General features: G+C 39.8%; 1 protein-coding gene across 1 annotated transcript in view; it reads left to right on the top strand.

Moving 5' to 3' along the window:
- ST6GAL2 (ST6 beta-galactoside alpha-2,6-sialyltransferase 2) overlaps positions 1–19,220 on the top strand; it is a 174,808-nt gene that overhangs the window by 10,830 nt on the left and 144,758 nt on the right. The window contains exon 2 of the mRNA XM_015849787.3: positions 17,314–17,375. The gene's annotated coding sequence lies outside the window, so the exon portion shown is untranslated. The remainder of the gene's footprint in view (positions 1–17,313; positions 17,376–19,220) is intronic.

Here is a 19,220-nt window from a genome sequence, read left to right as displayed (position 1 = left end):
ACTATGTACAGGGAAAGTATTAGCTTACATGATAGACATTCCACCTAAGCTGCATCAAGCAAGACTTCACCAGCAAGATTAACAGAAATGCCGAGATACACATCATGTTTATATCCTAGGTTCTGAAGGAAAAAATGTGGAGGATGAAGGTCATTTGTCCCATCATACAGCCCACAGCAGTCAGGCTGTGACTGAACCCAAGACAAGCAGTGGTGTGGGCCAGAAAAGAGGGTAACTTGACCTACCTTAGGAAACAAAGCTTTTGGAGAAAGCATTAAAAACAGATCTGTGAAAAAGCAGCACTATCATGCTAGAGCTATTATATTATAACCAAGAATGGACAAGAAGAATATAAGCTGTTTTTCTCATGGTGTCCCTGTTAATTTGGTGAGCAGAGTTTGGGAGTTGAGGTGGTAGCAAAGCAAGACCAGCAGTAGGAACAGGATCTTCACTCAGAGCACAACTTCTCAGCCAAAGTCATTTAGAAATTGGCAGCCTCACAGATGCAGCAAATACCATCACATCAGAATGAATTTGAAGCTGTTATCCCACAGACCCAGAACAACAACAAAAACAAAAATATAGAAAGGTGTTACCAGTTTGAGGCCTGCAGAATTTGTGTTTGGTTTGGCATCAAAAGCATGTTGTGAGATTTTTGACCTGACAGTGTCTTTTATTGAGAAAATTTATGCAGCCCTGAAAGTGAGGAGCTGGCAATTAACAGGAGCAAGTTTGTCAACTGTGGCGCTTTATTTGGACACTGTAGAGAACTCTGTGCACAGCACGTGAAAAAATATGTATCCCATCAGATATTTTCATTGTCAAGAAGGTATAAGCTTTGGATAGTCATAGAAGAAGGAGATGCATTGGCAAAAGTATGAAATATCTCAGTATAAAAAAATTTAGACAACATTTCACAGTCACTTTAATTTTTTGCTTTAAAATCTATTTAATTTAATTAAATAGAAGAAATTTAATTTCTTCTTTTTTTTCTTTTTTTCTTTTTTTTTTCTTTTTTTTCTTTTTTTCTTTTTTTTTTTCTTTTTTTCTTTTTTTCTTTTTTTTTTTTTTTTTTAAATATAGGATCCCCTTTTAAATAGGACACAATCTGTTTGGAAACATTAGGCTGCATGGTGTCTTGCATATTTACGGGGCTACATTTGCTTTGGCATATTTAAATATGCTACTTTGGTGTTAGGTTTTTAGTGCATAAGAACTACTGTGGGCAAGGTTTTCAAAAACAGGCCTCTGAGAGACATCTCTATCGACATTTATGTATAAAACTACTAAATTTTAAATATGGCTTTCTGAACTTATCAACAGAGTGTATATTTGTATGTATATATATCAGAGATAATTGAGTTCCTGGAATTAGGATAGCTGTGCTGGGAGGACATGTCCACCATCTGTAGCTCTGAACCTCAACCATGCTACTTCAAGTGCACATACTAGCCTGCATACTTTTACATAGCCTGGTGTTATGCCAGGTAAATATGCTGCACTTGAAAATGTGACATCCAGGTTATCAGCTAATATTTGCTTTTATCATGTCTGTTTGAGGATAGTCATATGTCTTACTGGTATTATAGTGGAAATTTAGTAAGTGCAAATGATTTTCCTTCCAGGCTTGGTTCATGTGACTACCTTTTGACAAGTTATGGTACTGTTACTGCCAATGAAGTTGCCTACTCTATGAATAAAAGCTATTAGGAATACTATGGATAATCTTTAAATTCATAAACAGCATGCTATTAATACAAATAACTTCTGCTTTTTGTTGCCATTATTGGGTTACATAGAGACTTCCTTTGTTCTCTTTCCAAGAGACAGAATAAACCTTCCTTCCTTCCTTCCTTCCTTCCTTCCTTCCTTCCTTCCTTCCTTCCTTCCTTCCTTCCTTCCTTCCTTCCTTCCTTCCTTCCTTCCTTCCTTCCTTCCTTCCTTCCTTCCTTCCTTCCTTCCTTCCTTCCTTCCTTCCTTCCTTCCTTCCTTCCTTCCTTCCTTCCTTCCTTCCTTCCTTCCTTCCTTCCTTCCTTCCTTCCTTCCTTCCTTCCTTCCTTCCTTCCTTCCTTCCTTCCTTCCTTCCTTCCTTCCTTCCTTCCTTCCTTCCTTCTCTCTTTTTCTCTCTCTTGTTCTCTCTCTTTTTTAAGATTTTGAAACAGAATATTAAAAAATGCTGCTTCACTTTCAGATTAAAAAACTATAATTTCATATATCTGTATTAGGTAACTGAATACAGCATCCACACTAGATGGATTTTATCCTCGAGTTCTGTCTTCCCAGGAAGAGAGGAAGCATCAATTGTTACCGCTTTGTTAATTGTTCAATTTCTCCCCATGGTAAAGAAGCAAATTTTAAATGCCAACTGGCATAGTTTGCAAGGGCGTATAATTTATGAGGAGTGTGTGAGAAACTGAAAAGATAGCTACAATCAATATGAACATAATCAAAACACTCAGCCTTCAGTCTCTGCCATGGAGTGTGGCTGCCCATGCCTACTTATCACTCCGAACACATTTCTTACTTTCCTGAACTGTAATTCTCAAGCCATTGGTTTTTTTAGTTGTGTTTTATTTTATTTGTTTATTGGAAAGAAAAATTGTCCTTTTCTTTTTTCAGGACAGGAGGGACAGCCTGGAAAAAAAGACACAAACAAAGAAAATATGAAAAAATATAAAGATAGTTATATCTTTCTGCAGACAGATCGACACTGATGAATATTGTAGAGGATGGAGGGGATGTGAAGGCAGAGTCAGAATTCTTACACAAGACAGGTTCTTACTGGATATGGAAATGGTAGGAAGAAAGATAGGCAGGCAGCCTTTCACAAACAAGAGGGGAAAGGAAATGCAAGCAGGTATGTAACAATCTTGAATACACAGAACTTCTGCTATTAGTTTTTAACTTTTCTAACCAAGCTATCTGCAGTTCTGGCACTATCTGCAGAACAAAAGCCAGGTGTCTGCAGATTTGCATAGATCTACATATGTTTTGTGATGTCTGAGCAGTTTTGCAAAAGCATATCTGATCGTGTACAAAAAAGAAAATGGAAATACAGAAAGAATTTGGGATTTACATTCCTTTTTTTTTTTTTTTTTTTTTTTTAAATATATTCTCCTTCTTCCCCCACAGCATGAGAATTTCACTCTGGTATCTCAGTATACTTGAAAAGATTCACTTGATGACAATCCCCACAGCCCTATCTCTTCCCTTAAGTCAACTAAGCTGCCCAGCTCCCACAGAAAACCACAGTTTACTCTCTAGTAAACCAGCCTTGAGCTCCATACGTCTCAGCCAGGTGTGAATACAGATAATGTTTCTTAGTGTAATATGTATCCAATCACTTTATTAAAAACCAGTCATCTGGCTTGACTAACACAAAGCACTGGTGCCAACGCTGCTGGGAGGGGTTTGGCAAGGACTCTGTTGTCTGTGCTTGGAGGTACACAGGCTGCAGACAAGGATTTATGTTGCCATGTAAAGAGCTCTGGCTCAGCAAACAGTCTGTTTGTGCAGATCTCCATTACATACTTTTATTCACACAAAATTACTTTTTATGACGGGGAAAAGATGGAGCAGACTTCAGCTTAGCATTGTGTCCCCGGTGTGCATGAATGTGCATATGCGTGAGAGGTCTGGATTGGAAGGGACCTCAGCCCACCCAGCTCCAACCCCTGCCATGGGGAGGGCTTCCCCCACCAGCTCAGGCTGCCCAGGGCCCCACTCAACCTGGCCTTGAGTGCCTCCAGGGACAGGGCACCACAGCTTTTCTGGTCAGCTGTGCCAGCGCCTCACTCTGTATAGTGCCCTCTGTGTATAGAATATCTCCTTAACATCTAATCTAAATTGTCCCTCTTTTATTTTAAAGCCATTTACCCTTGTCCTATCATTATCAGATTGTGTAAAAAGTCAGCCTTCCCACTCCTGTTTGTAAGCTCCCCACAATTACTGGAAGGCCACAGTTGTGTTTCCAGAGACCTCTTATCTTCAGGTTGAACAAGCCCAGCTCCCCTAACTGATCTTCATAGAAGAGATGCTCTAGCCCTCTGAGAACTGTCATAGCACTCCTCTGGACTTTTCCAGCAGCTCCACATCCCTCCTGTATTGGGACCTCCAGGCTCCAGTGAGACACAATACACTAGATGGGGTCTCATGAGGACAGAGGAGGGGGAATAACAATCTTCCTCTTCCTGCTGGCCATCCCTCTTTTGTTGCAGCCCAAGATACTGTTTGCCTTCCAGACTGGAAGAGAACACTGCTGGCTCATGACCCCCATGTCCTTCTCCACAGGGCTGCTCTCCATGAGTTCTTCTTCCAGTCTTTACTCATATCTGGGGTTGACATGACTAGAGTAAAACACCATGAACTCCATTAAGTACACACATCTGTGTGTTCTCAGAGGTATTTTAAACTGTGTGCTTCCCCTTGGTGATGCCCTGATCAGAAGAACACAGGCTAACTGGGAGAAAAATCTAGGGAAGAGTCCACAGCAACAGTGCTTAGGTAGATCTCATTAATGGTTATCAGAGCTGAAACATTCTCAAAGGCAATGACAATTGTTTGATTTTGTCTCCACTACCTTTGGTGGAATAATTGCAAAATCAATTTATTTTGGCTTAATACATTTCTCATGTGTATCTGAACTTCATCCCTAAGTGAAAATAATGTTCAGGTGTCTTTTGTCTTAAAATCATACACATATCTTCAGAATAAAAAGTACTCACTCTGAAGATGGATTTGTTGGCCTATCTGTCTTGCTAGAACTATTTCTAACTGGGGCAGCAGACTTAAACCTCCAGATTACAGTCCACAGATTATTTCACTACATCTTACCGCGGTAGCAGGCAGGCTGATAGCACACAGAATTATTTATCAGAGTGAATATGATTATGTCTTGAAATGAAAAGTGCAAGAAAGAAAGAAAAAATTCAGTAGACCAATATGGGTTAGTTATTTACTGAAAAGATGTGAGAAAGCAAAAAAAGAAAAGCACAAAAGAAGAAATGATTATCTTCTCTCCAGTACAAGTAATTGTTTTAGCAGATCTCCTGTCAGGAAATGTTTCCCCAACTAGTTTTATTTAAAGGTTCTGTGAAAGGGCAAATTGTCTAGTAATCAAGCCATTTCATGACTTAATTTACCTTGATTAGCACGGCACTTCTCAAAAAGTGCTAATCAATTTTAGCTTCTAGTAAACTGGGAACACTACACAAATTGCTGTCGCAACCTCAAACTACTAATCAATTTTGAAAATCTAAATCAGCACGTATTTTATACTATTATTTTTCGGTCACTGGCTGAAACGCCTTCCTCGACCTTGAAGTGAGAAATGCGTTTTCATGAAAAATAATTAAAGCATTGCAGTTTTTAATTAAAATACTGAATGTGTAAGAAATATGAAGGGCAAGAAATATTTCTGTAAGTAATGTCATCATACGGTCATTTCATTTATATTTTTCCATCTGATGAAGAGCATTCTTACATATTTGGACTCTACATTCTTTAAGTGTATGGTGCATATTTACACTGCATAATGCGGTGTAAATGCTGGGCAAGTTATAGTAACAGGTTTTCCAAAAAGCTGCAGCCAAAAAGATGTTTATGTTACATGACTTTTCTGTTTTGCAAGCATAAATGTGTCCCAAAGAATACCATGAAGTAATTGATAGCACAACCGCATAACAGTTTTCTGTACTGTTATGAGTCTCTTTCATGTTCTGTGTTGCTACAAATAAACCTATCACATGTCTTTGGGCAGTTTAACTGTGTCTGAAAATTGTGAATTTTCAGATGTTAAAGGCTGTGGCATCTTTCAGGAACAAAATCTAATCATCCACCATCTGCAGCTTCTTTTACTTATATGTTTATTAGAAGAACACAGGGACCTGCTGCCTCTTGGCAAGAAGATAGATCTCCATTTTAATTCCAAAGACAAAAAAATATAGACTACTGCAGTATGCCTGTCTTCTTTTTTTTTCCTCTGTGTTTTTCTGAAACAGGCACATAAAAATTGCCAGGAAAAGGCAGGCCACCACAAATGACCATCTGATACAAAGGAAATGGCTGGTTCTGGGTGTTGTTCCTTGAACTGGAAGGAAAATGGCATAAGATGGCCTAAGTTGTGGGAGAGAGATCAGAAGAACAAAAACAGCCTTCTGTAATACAGAACAGTAGCAAAGCAGTGCTGACTTCCCCTAAAAGACACTCATATAGATGCGGCACTATGTTTTCTGACTTAAGAATTAGTAAGAAAGGCAGTGTGACCAGTGGCCAAATGGTTGTGCCCTATGTTCCTCCAGATGACACCCAATAAGGAATATTGAAATTACCTGTATTTGTATAGATGCCTATGTTTAGGAGTAAGTCTCTCTGCTGCTAGAGAGCCCAAGAAAATTTCAGAGCAGCCTTTTTGAGCTATGTTGCCTTTTGCATCTCTTTGACTGCATGTAGAGCCTCCTAGGCTCCTACCTGTGCAGGCTATGCCTTGTGCTTCCTTCTTGTTTCCTAGCACTGACATGTCCCTTCACTTGCAACAGGGGTTGAATGACTTCATATGGGGTGAAATCCACCTGTTTCTTATGTCTCCATTGAGCAAAAGGCATCAAGTCTGTTGACCCCATCAATTTCAGTTGGTGGGATTCCTTTCACTTCCTTCTCAACATAAAGAAATACTTGTAGTGTGCAAAACATCGACTTCTTCAGATGTCTGCCTTGGGTTGAGGTGACTTGCACGTTCTAAAAATGTTGCTGTGAGTGTTTTGTTCAGACATAATTGCCTATGTTCTAGATATCTGCATTCAGTCAGATTAATGTGCTCAGTCTGAGGTGATACTCTGAAGTGTTGCTAAAATATATAGGTAACTCAGGATGTAGGTTATTGGAGGTAATAACAATAAGAAGTTAACACTTTGAAGATCTGCCATCATGCTCCCCTCAGACAACTGGAGGTTTGAAGGCAGGCTTATGGCTTGAATGTCAATAAATGTGGGCTCTGACAGAAAATAGATTGGTGGAGGATACGCATTTGGGTAAAGCACTGACACCTGAAATGCTCTGCTTCAGATGTCGGTGGGCAAAGATTATGAGTCTAAGTGCATTCACTTCTCTCAGCAACATGAGAATGCCAATGCGAATCACATCGAAAGATTCTGCTGGAGCCAAATTGATGATCGTTAGGCTACAATTCATACTAGCAAAAGTGTAAACCTTTCTTATATACGAAGGATGAAGCAGAGATAATGAAAGTGGGAAAAGAAATGGAACAGAGAGAAAGGAGGTTAAAAGAGGAGAGGAATTACAGAAGAGTGGATGAGAACAGAGAAGACAGGAATTCAAGGGAACAGGCAATACAAAAGTGAGAGAGCACATACCAGTAAAGGAATTGTCATACCACATCTGAGCCACTGCCCTTGATACTCAACATCTTGCTTCTGCTAGAAACCAGGACTTAAAAATGCTTCAGAGCATTGTGCAAGAAAACTGTCCAGTGAAAATCTATGGCGCAATGAAAATGAATTTTTCCTCCAAGTGAGATTATTTGAAGCTTTTGTCCTCTCAGTTCCAACACTAAGCCATGTCTCTTAGTGCCATGTCCACACTTCTCTTAAATGCCTCCAGAGATTGTCAACCCACCATCTCCCTGGGCAGCCTCTTCTAGTACCTGACCACCCTGAAAAAGAAATTCCTCCTGATGTCTAATCTAAACCTCTTCTCATGAAACTTGAGACCACTGAAGTGTAGAGAGCTACCAAGCAACTCCACTAAAACTCCTCTCCAGCAAAGGGGCAAAGAGTGGTATTGTCCTGGTACTACACCTCTTCTGACAGTAAAACAGATGCTGCTCTCCATGCTTGCTCAGTCAGCACTGCTTGAGGTACCTAAATTAGGATGAACAAAGCTAAGAGGGAATCTAGGAGTGTGATTATCCAAGGATTTTACTTCAGTAATTCAAACCCCAGAAATCCCTCAGAGTAGCCCATTATTCCTTCAGGTGACCTCTTCTCGTGATGGCTCTAGTACCCAGATGTTAAGTAGAAGTGACAGCCAGAGCAGGTCCTGTGCACCTCCACATGACAGATATTTCTTCAGGAGCAAGGAAACAGAGGCAAGAAGCTGCTGCCCAGCATTCACCATGAGCACAGAGGAGGGGTCATATGTGAATGTTTTAGCTCCTTTCTGGACAGTGAATCATCATATCAGAGATGTCTGATGTATCAGTTGTGTCATCCTGTTGTCCAGAATAAGTTGGTCATGGTTGCTATTTCTGTTGAGATTTAATACAAGATCTACTGATTCTGGAGTATCGCCATCCTTACTGTGGGCATAGACTTTTATATGTGCCTTAGACAAGAAAATATAAGAAAATGCTTCCTATGCACCACCCATACACCCCAGAGTGCTTCAGTTTGTGCACCTTTACTTACTTACTTAGTAATAGAAACTTCACTTTTAAGAGAGTAAATGGAATTCCATCTTAGAGGGAAATCCTACTCCAGAAGACATGCAAATTTATTCATCTTCAGAGAAATAAAACCCTTTAAAGACATGACAAGGTGAAAAAGAGAGTATCTGGAAAGTATTCCCGTGCTGCCATAGCAGAGTGACCCTTTACAATGCTGATTTAAATGGCATGCCTCTTTTCATATTGCATTAGTGTTTCAACTTCTGTCTCTCCTTGACTTTAGCTTCTGGGATTTTGCAATTTATAGTCCAATGTTCTGCTTTTTTTGCTTCTAGTCTCTTGTTGCTGGTTTTGCCCAAGCCTGTAAAACCAGATGACCATCTTGCTCTAACAAATTTGCTCAGGGTCAGGGGGGTAAAAAGTCTGACAGGGGAGTCATAAAAAAAGAAATGCACAAAGACATGGGCAGAATTTCTCCTCAAGCACAGCTAAGTCAGCTCCAGACTCACTCTTTGTTTATGGCATAGCTGCCACTGTTTGCGCTCTGGGGAGGGAGAGGAAAGAGAAGCAGGGCTGGAGAAATTTGAATATGCAGTACAGAGAGCACTTGTTTGCCATGGCACCTGATAGACCCCCTCATCACGCAAATGTCTGAGCGTAACAGATTGCTTTTTCTCTGAGATTCAGATTGGAAATGCTTGGCAGACAAAATAAAGGAATGAGTGTTTTCTAAAAATAGTCGATCTGTTTTTCCTATGACAAACAAAGATTTATGTGGACCCAAATTAATAACAATATGTTTCACATTTCCTGGTCTGACTGCTACGTGTATCTCATCAATTGGTATCTCTATGAATAGGATGCAAAAAACAAACAAACAAAAAAACTTGCAAGAGTAGCATTTTTCAGAGGATGAAAGGAAGAGGATGGTGTTCCCAGAAAATAAGGCTATGCTTTGTAAGAGAGCAGAAGCATTGGGCAACAGGAAGAGGGATACTGTGTACCAACTGTCCAGCCCCTGAAGTGAGATGTGAACATTTATATCTGCTTTAGGGCAAAGACTCATGACATTATCCCCTTGTTAACTGGGGAAGAATGGATTAGGTGATAGACACAGTCCTGTGAAGATTTCCTATGTGATGCTAAGCATGTCATTTAGGGACTCATCTCAGCTGCCCTGTACAAGTTAGAGAGCTTTTTAAAACTACTTAAAGGGGAGAGATGTGTGTATCCAAGAAGCACTAAGCTCATAATTTCAGGGTGATCTGCCTTGCAGACAACCCAGCAACTGCAGCTCAGTGCTTGGTTAAACCCTGCTGTGGTCTGGTTGCATTGAGTGGGTAAGTACCTGGTGCTCCAGATTCACAGCGTGCTCACATAGGGCTGTGTGTCCGAGCCCTGGATCTCCTGTGGGACTACTAAGCTGTTCTGCAGGAATAAGTGAAAAATAGCAGCAGTCTATCGCCTCAGGCATGGCAAATGTGGAGCTTTGTAGCAGGAGGTATCTTGATCTGGAGAACTGCAGTGTGAACAGACTTCCTAAAAGAGCATCCTACATGGGTTTGTATTTCAATTTCTGTAATTTATAAATTTGCTGACAATAAAACCAGGAAAGATGGCTCCACTGAATGACATATGTAGTACCCTGTGTCTTACCATTCATGGTTGGAAATTTGGTGTGATCTCTCTGACACAGTAACACTTTTACAGCTTGTTATGTTGATTTCTCTACTGATTCATTGGTATCCATGAGATCCCACTGTGTCTACAGTGTGTCCAGGCATATCCAAAGTTTAATTCAAATGGAAACATAACTTAGCATTGAACAGCTTCTCCTGCTCCACACTGTTACACGGTTGAGCCTGTGCGTATGTAAGCTAGAAGTATGATGGTCTGGCTTCCTATGCACCCCACTGCATCTGTGCCCTGGTGACAGAGCACTGGGATAGGTTGGACAAGAGAGGTTGTGGAGTCTCTTTCTATGGACATATTCAAAACCAACCTGGACACGTTCCTGTGCAACCTACTGTAGAGAATCTGCTTTATCAGGGGATTGGACTCGATGATGTCCAGAGGTCCCTTCCAACCTGTACAATTCTGTGATTCTGTAATGTGGAAAATATAAGGGGGGGGACAGAAGTAGATGTTCAACCAGAGTCACTCCAGCAGAATACACAGCGGAAATTTGTTGTGTTTGTCTGAACTCATAGTATGCTCAATTCTTGTCAGTGGGGTCTGCTTTTCATACAAAAAAAAAAAAAAAAAAAACAAACCCCAGGGCATGTGACTTGTTCTGAGAAGTACTTGTCCCTGTCATGGAGGAAGATTTCCAATCCATTCTTTTCCCCTGAGCTGGCCTTGAAATTGTCAATCCCTCCTCATGTAAGCTGACATTTACCCCATTTTCCTTCTTCCTCCATTCTTTGAGAAATTAAATTTTACAGAAATAAAATAAGCACATTGCAAATGGACACACGTTTCATTTACTCTAATTATGCGCAGCCAAAAGTTTTCATTTTAACAAATCTCATTGATATTCTACTGTGAACATGACTAGAGGAAGAAAAAAAAAATAGAACACAAAAGGGATTTTACCAGTCAATTGACTTTACTTTAAAAAAAAAAAGAAAAAAAAAATCTTTTGTGGATTAAAGAACATTTTCCACTTTAATTTCGTTCCTCTCTCTTTAAGATTGCTGCAATGACAAGACACGTCTTGGAATCACCCTAAGATTCTGAAAGTGCTGTGGTACCCTAATATCCTGGTACAGGAGCCAGTGTCATTTTGTGGATTAATTCCAAGCAGCAGGGTATAAAGTGTCAATATTGCACAGGGCTTTGTGTTGGATGTGAACATGCCAGCTCTTAGGCCTCTGGGAGAAATATTTATTTATCTCACAGATGTGGTTAAATCTCTCAATATTTCATGACCCCTGTCACTAATGCACTTAGACTCTACATGATCTTTACAAACAGCGTTCATAAAACTTACATATACAGGGATTTAATAGATCTGAGAGCAAGCTCAAGAATCATGATGTGAGGCATTGAATAATTTATCAGAAATTGTAGAAAACCTCAAAGACAAAAAAGAAACGAGAGCATTTTTTCCTTACAAACCCTATGAATGTTGTTTTCTTAGAGGTGGAAGCTGTGCTGATCTTGGGAGATTTTCTTTATCATTATCAGTAATAAATAACTTAAAAATAATAGAATTATAATTTCACAAGAGTTAGTATTCTTCCTTCCTTCCTGAGCTAAAACATATTAAAATTTGAACTGAACCTGCTGCAGTAATTGGCTGTACCATGACAGATACGATGTTGTCATGAAAAATACCACACCAAATCACTTCCTGCATTCTTGGATGTGAAAGCCGCTTGTTATGCTTGAATAGAAGTCTTTAATATGTATCAGTGACTTAAGAGGATAAACAATAACAGCATTTTATTGCTTAATAGTCTAGACATCAGAAATACAAAATGATACCAAAAAATGAAAAAAACACTATCAGATATACTATGAAAAGACAGACAGAAAGAACAGCACAATGGTTTGAACCTGGTCCCTGTATGTATAGGGATTTTTTTATTATTATTATTATTTTTAACTCCCAATGTTCTCTGCTTAAGGAATAGGGCAGAATTTCTCTCAAGAAATATATGCAGCTAAAAATCTGGGATGAGTTTTGGAATATTGTCTATGATATCAGTAGGTTTCTGTCATTGACCTTCTGAGCTGCAATATGCCATAAACATCCTACAGGGTGACCTGGCTTGACAGTGGGTTCATACTGCCCCCACAGCCTCTGATCTGCTGTGTATTCTCCTTTGTATCTGAATACTCTATTTGCCTCCCCTATCAAGACTGGGACACTAATGTGATACATGCCAACATATGTGGCCCATGCCTTAATTCTCAAGATAGTTCACACCAGCTACATGAGTAACTATCAGCCTTTCTTCCTTTTTTTTCTTGCTCCCTTTTTTTCCCCTTTTGTATTTTGGCAAGAGAAGAGCATCCCCTCATAGCCCAGTATCCCAGTAATAGACAAGATGTGCTGATACATGAACCAAGGCTTCCCCTGACAGCTCGCTTCATGCGAATGTTGGTTTGTTTCTAATCTTTACATGCACAAGTACAGTTTTCTCCAGAATTCCTCACTGTGCAAAGCTCTTCACCCATCAGCCCCCTGACTCCACAAAAGCATCAGGGCTGATTTTGCTGCAGATCTAACAAATGTTCATTACATCACTCAAAGCACAAGCTTTGCTAACTCAGTAAAGAAACCTTTAGGCACTTTCAAAGGAGACATGGCTCTCTAGTCTATCTGTCTCCAGAGCAGTTTCTCAGCTCTTACCTTCTCACAGTATTAGAAAACTGGAGTAAGTAAACTTAAATGGATTTACGAACTTAAACCTACTGTGAAGGTTTAGAGGTTGATACTGTACTGTATTACAGTATTGTTACTTCTGATTTTCTTTTTCCGTTGCTTCTTGTGCTGGGATATAATTGCACACTACTATAGATTGTCATAGTTACTGCTGTTGCCACAAAAATATTCCCCACTAATATATCTCTTCAGTGGGTGTTGCTGGATGCCAACTAAATGTAAGGTGAAAGCAGAGATGAAGCTTTGCTTCTAGCACATGAGACCTGGCAAATGCCAACAGTACTAATGTCTCCATTAGTAGCCTACTGATTCTACAGAAAACATTGCAAGGGGAATAATAAAGAGTTTTATTTAAGCACAGACTGTCTAAAAATATATAAATGTTTCAAAATGATTGCAAGTGGAAAGAGCTTCAAGTTGAACATGGTACCTTAATGGGTAAAAAAAAAATAAAAAAAATTGTTTTTCAATGCGCCAAACTTTTTTGACACAAATTTGTTTTCAGTTTATTCTGAGATTATTGTTACTTCTGTCTTTCTGGGACTGTCAACAATATTGTCAAGAATGTTGCATGTTATTAAGACATCACCAAATGCTGTTGGAAAAGATCGCCAGAGAGTTTATGTGAACTCTTTGTGACTGGTAAACAAGGACAAACAGAATCATTTACAGTGACAGTGCCAACAAATTATACTGACTCCACATTCAGTGTAGCCAGATGAATAGTTACAATAAAACAATAACAACCACAATAATAATAATAAAAATAATAATGAAATGCAACTTTTCTTGATCCCATGAATATCAGCACAAATCACTTGCTGTCCTGTGACCCAGAATTTTTTGTTCATATTTGTATTCTTGCAGCAGGACCAAATGAGACCTGCATGAGTCTGCATGCACTTTTTCTTTCTCAGCAGAGAAACATAATTTGATGACTGTGACCATACAGAAAACTTTACTTTGTCCCATTCAAAGCAAAAAGTTTTCTAGCTTTGCTACATTCTGGTAGTCACCTGAGAAGCAGCTTATACATTGAATACAAGCAGTATTAGAGGCTTGTCTGCATTGAAGCTGGCAGTCCATGGCTTGGGCAGGTGTACTCTTTCCTGGATAAAAATCTGGCTGGACAACCACACATAGAGAATAATGGTAAATAGAGTTAAATTCAGCTGGCGACAGGTTACGTATGGTATTCATCAGGGATCAGTGTTTAGGCCTGTCCTGTTTAATATCTTTACTCATGATCTGGATGATCATCACCTCAGTAAGTTTTTGGATGACACTAAGCTGGGAGGTAGCATCAATCTGTCTGAAGGTAGTAAGGTCCTTCAGAGGGATATGGATGGGCTGAATCACTGGGCTGACGTCAGTGACATAAGCTTTAATAAGACCACATCTTGGGTCCAGCGTTTTGTTCACAACAACCCCATGCATTGCTACAGGCTTGGGGCAGAGTGGCTGGACAGCTGAGTGGAGACAAAGGATCTAGAATTGATTGTCAGTGCTTGGCTGAACACAAAGAAGCCATCCTGACTTGTATCAGAAATAGAGCAACCAGCAGGAGCAGGGAGGTGATTCTCCTCATGTACTCAGCTCTGGTGAGACTGCACTTCAAGTACTGTGTTCAGTTCTGGGACCTCACTACAGGAAAGAAATTGAGGCCCCAGAGTGTGTCCAGAGAAGGGCAACAAAGCTGTGAAGGATCTGGAGCACAAGCCTTATGGGGAGCAGCTGTGGGAACTGGGATTGTTCAGTCTGAAGAAGAGGAGGCTCAGGGGAGAACTCATTGAGCTACAATTACCTCTACAAGGGAAGTGGGACTTGGCTTCTTCCCCCAGGTAACAGTGATAGAAAGAGAGGGAATATCAAGTTGTGCCAGGGGAAGTTTGGGCTGTATATCAGGAAAAATTTCTCCTTAGAAAGAGCAGTGATGCAGTGGTACAGGCTGCCCAGGGAGGTGGTGAAGTCACCATCCCTGGAGGTGTTCAAAAACTGTGTGGACATGACACTGCGAGACATAGTTAGTAATTGGACTAGATGATCCTAGAGGATGCATCTCAGCATCCAAAAGCCAGAAGTGGGATACACTCAGTACAGCAAAAGGGCAAGCACACATGGTGCTTTGCATAAGCACTCTTGGCTTCCAGACAGTTGAAGCTGCTGGACAGCCCATGCGAGGCATTCTTTCCATTTAACTGGTGTTGCTTCATGGATTTCTTGATCCAGGTATTTGCCCTCTCAGCACCTTATAAACATCTGGGATCTACGATAAACTGTTTCAAGATGTTTCTCAGATTAAACACCTGTGCTTAAGAACAGCCTGCTTTTGCTTCATTTGAACTTATTTCCTACTAACTCCAATTGATGCTCCTAATCCTAGAATGTGAAGAACTGAAAGCAATAATTGACAGTCTATCTCAGTTTGCTGCTTTCATGCTATCAGTAACTGTAACTCAGATGTTAGGCTCTAAAGCTGTAGGTGTTTATTCATTTAATTTTATTTCAAATTAACTACTTCTAATGTAAGCCATGACAGCTTTCAGAAGTGACAAGTACTTGCATCGTGTTTGGATTGTGAATACTCCGTGCCTCTAAAAATGTAGATTGCAGTAAAATCTGGAGATGCTTGCTCTGTAATGCTATGAATATTTTATAAATTGTGACCAAATTCTTCAGCAATGTAAAAGCATTGTTAGGATTAACTGTTATGTTTAAGTATGTTCACTAACATTGTTTCACAGAAACTAAATAGATTTGAGCATTATCAATGATCACATATTAAAAGAATGCATTTTATATAAGCATAAGTACAAAGGAAAAAGTAAGGGAAAGAGATCTGAAAGATCAGAAAAATAGCATACCCCAAACACATAAAATAACATCAGATTTAACTCATATCCACAGAAGCCAGAAAAAAAATAATCAGAGCTAAACCTAAATTTCCTTTCTTAAGTCATCCCATTTTGCTTCAGAATTTCAGAAGCCTTTCAAAATTGATAGTTGATCTTGAGATTACTGCCTTGCTCTTCAACAATGCAGGTTAACATAGCATGGGACAGAGGCTTACCTGAATGCAGAGATCATCAGGCTCTCAACAGTGCTTTAACGTGGTCTTCCAGGGTGCGTTCTGACATACAATTAATTAATTATCTTGTTTAGACCGATGACAATGCAGCAGTGATAATCAGCATTCCCTTGAGGATGGCAAACTAGAAGTGAAGAGTTATCTTACTTGATACATTGTTCTAAATGCTAAGAACTCATTCAAACTGGAACATTAATCCCTATCAAACCCTTGTGACAAATGGCCCATTTCCACTAAACATAGACCTTGTAGCTTATGTTAACACCAGATGGCTACTATTATGATACTGAACTTAGGTAAATTAATTCTGCTGTCTGAATGTGCTTCAGTTTCCATCAGACAACTTTCCCACATATTTGTTGGAATCTGGGCAACTTCTGCAATAAACTACTTACAAAATACAGGGGGAAATACAACTACTGTAGGAGCAACCTACCAGTAAGTGTATCTACACTAGCCACGCACATGCCCAAGATGGGCTGGGTTGAATCTTACCTGGTGAAGTTTTAAACATTTTACAGGAGATTGTTCCTCTTAAGAAGACAGGTACTTCATGGCCTTATAAAAAAGAACTCTTTAAAGTTGGGACCTGTTGTAGAAATGATGCTTCCCCCCCCCCCATTTCATTTTCAAAGACCACCAGTCATTAAACCACTTATTTCCTCAACAAGCAGAACTAAATATAACCACAAAATTATTCAAACTAATAAAAACAGCACAGAGCAATCCAATATTCTGTAGTAGTTTACTTTGATAATCTCTTTTGTTTACCATGGTGAGATTAGCTTCTTATGACAACTCCACTCTTCGTCAAAATTTATAGTCCATAAATATATATTTATACAGCCATGCATCAAGATTTAATGCATTTACTGGCAAATGTTTGCTCAAGCTGTTCTAATAGGTCAGATCTGCTATTTTGGCATCTCCATAGTTCAGTCATGGAACATTCAGATATCTGCTAGCTCGATAACAATGGATTAATTAGTTTTTCAGCTAACTCCATACCAGTCAAAAAACTAACAACAACCCAAGAACAAAGAAAATAAAACACTGGTGTTAGATATTTGATTTAGTGTGCCAGCAACTGCTGACCAATTAAGGGATGACAACAAATACTCCCCAGATCCTTATCTGTATTCTTTCTGGTGAATTGGAGGGGAAGAAAGCAGCTTTAGTAGAATAAGTGTAAGTAAATTATGCTTTCTCTCTAATTAGGACACTCAAAACCTTTTATTCATCTTCTTTTCCTTTAGCACTATTTTTCCTTCCTCTATTGGCATCTGTGGCAGTATTAAACATTGTAAGTCTTACAAAAACATAATATTCTTAATGTTTTCTTCTTTACTCATAGAAATAAGTATTATTCTTGCACTCGGTTTATGACTTAACGATTAAAAATCCTTTAATCCTTCTTTCCCTTTTCCACAGAGAATTGTGAAGAACTGAATGGGCTTTCACATGTTGCAGTCAACAGTCATTTAGAGGCTGAGGTAGGGTTTTGTTGTCTTTTTAAGATTATTTTTATTTTTAATAGAATGATTATTTATGGAATGCTGTAGTAAATGATACCATCGCTACAGAGCGGTCTCTCAGGAGAGAGATTGAGAATATGGAATTTCAAGAAGCATTTCTTAATGTGGTTCTTGGTAGGATACCATGGATGAAAATGGACTTGCTGTTAATTGCTTTACATATGAACAAGGGTAGAAGGTATGAAAGCTAGTTCATTTTTATAAACCTACAACATGACAAAATTGTAAAAACATTTTATGGTTTAGATATATATTTTTTAATGAAATTGAAGCACAAATGTAGGTTCCTGGTCCTCTTTAGGGACTGTGTGTCTCCATGGAACATTGCAGAGAAATACAGGGAAAGCTGAGTCTTTGGAGCCCTGTCCAGAATTTAACTAATCTAAGATTCACCAATTGTTCAGCATCTTGTACAGATGTCTATCAGGATCATCACAGTAGAACCTTGAGACATCACACAAGTGTTTTATTTTATTTTATTTATTTATTTTTTCCTGAAGTATAGATAAAGTTGCAGTGCAGAATTTCTTGAACTGACCTGATTTTAACAATGTGCTGTACCCAAGGTGAGAGCAAGGAATCAGACAATATTACATCTATGAAAGGAGAGTTTTATCTGGGAAAGTGTACTCATTTCTCACGTATGTTTCCAGAATCTGAGGACCAGCCTGAGGTCTAAAGGTACCAGCCTGCACATTCATATCTGCACAAGTAGAATTGTGAACCACACTTTCGAACAGGGCCTTCTTTGTACTACGATGCAATTAGTAAGCCATCAGGCAGGGTTTAGAATGCACAAACACAATACACACTGCTTTATGTACAAATTTGTTGTCAGGATCTGAAAATTTTGTCTCCAAGTTTTCTTCAGCTCTTAACAATCAGTGATTTCTATGAAGACATACGGAAGCCCAGTATGACTCTGTAAATATTCTCAACAGGAAGTGGAAAGAAATTATCCCTATTGGTACTAGAGTAAACAAATCAACCCTCTTCTAGGTCTTGATCCAACTGTAAGTGTAAAAAAAAACCCTGATCTCCATCTTTCAACCCGATGAGGTTTAACAAAAGCAAGTGTAGAGTCTTGCACCGAGGGAGAAATAATTGCATGCACCAGTACAGGCTGGAGAGGAGCTCTGCTGAGAGGGACCTGGGCGTCCTGGTGGACGACAGGTTGGCAATGAGCCTGCAGTGTGCCCTTGTAGCCAAAAAGGCCAATGGCATACTGGGGTGTATTAAAAAGAGCGTGGCCAGCAGGTTGAGGGAGGCGATCCTCCCCTTCTACTCTGCCTTGGTGAGGCCTCATCTGGAATACTGTGTCCAGTTCTGGGCTCCCAAGTACAAAAAAGACAGGGTTCTCTTGGAAAGAGTCCAGCGGAGGGTCACAAAGATGGTGAAGGGCCTGGAGCATCCCCCCTGTGAGGAGAGACTAAGCGAACTGGGTCTGTTTAGCCTTGAGAAAAGAAGGCTGAGAGGGGATTTGATCCAGGTTTATAAATACCTGCAGTGTGGGGGCCATAGTGGCAAGGCTGGTCACTTTTCAGTAGTGAGTGGGGATAGGACTAGGGGTAATGGGATGAAAGTACAGCATAGGAATTTCCGCACGAATGTGGGAAGAACTTATTTACAGTGAGGCTGACGGAGCACTGGAACAGGCTGCCCAGGGAGGTGGTGGAGTCTCCTTCTCTGGAGATATTCAAGACCCGCCTGGACACCTACCTGTGTGACGTGGTGTAGGGAGCCTGCTTTGGCAGGGGGCTTGGACTCGATGATCTCTAGAGGTCCCTTCCAACCCCTACAATT

Source organism: Coturnix japonica, chromosome 1 (assembly GCF_054131305.1).
Source record: "Coturnix japonica strain WE chromosome 1, WE-NBRP24, whole genome shotgun sequence".
Taxonomy (NCBI): domain Eukaryota; kingdom Metazoa; phylum Chordata; class Aves; order Galliformes; family Phasianidae; genus Coturnix; species Coturnix japonica.
This window is presented reverse-complemented; position numbering and strand designations above follow the sequence as displayed.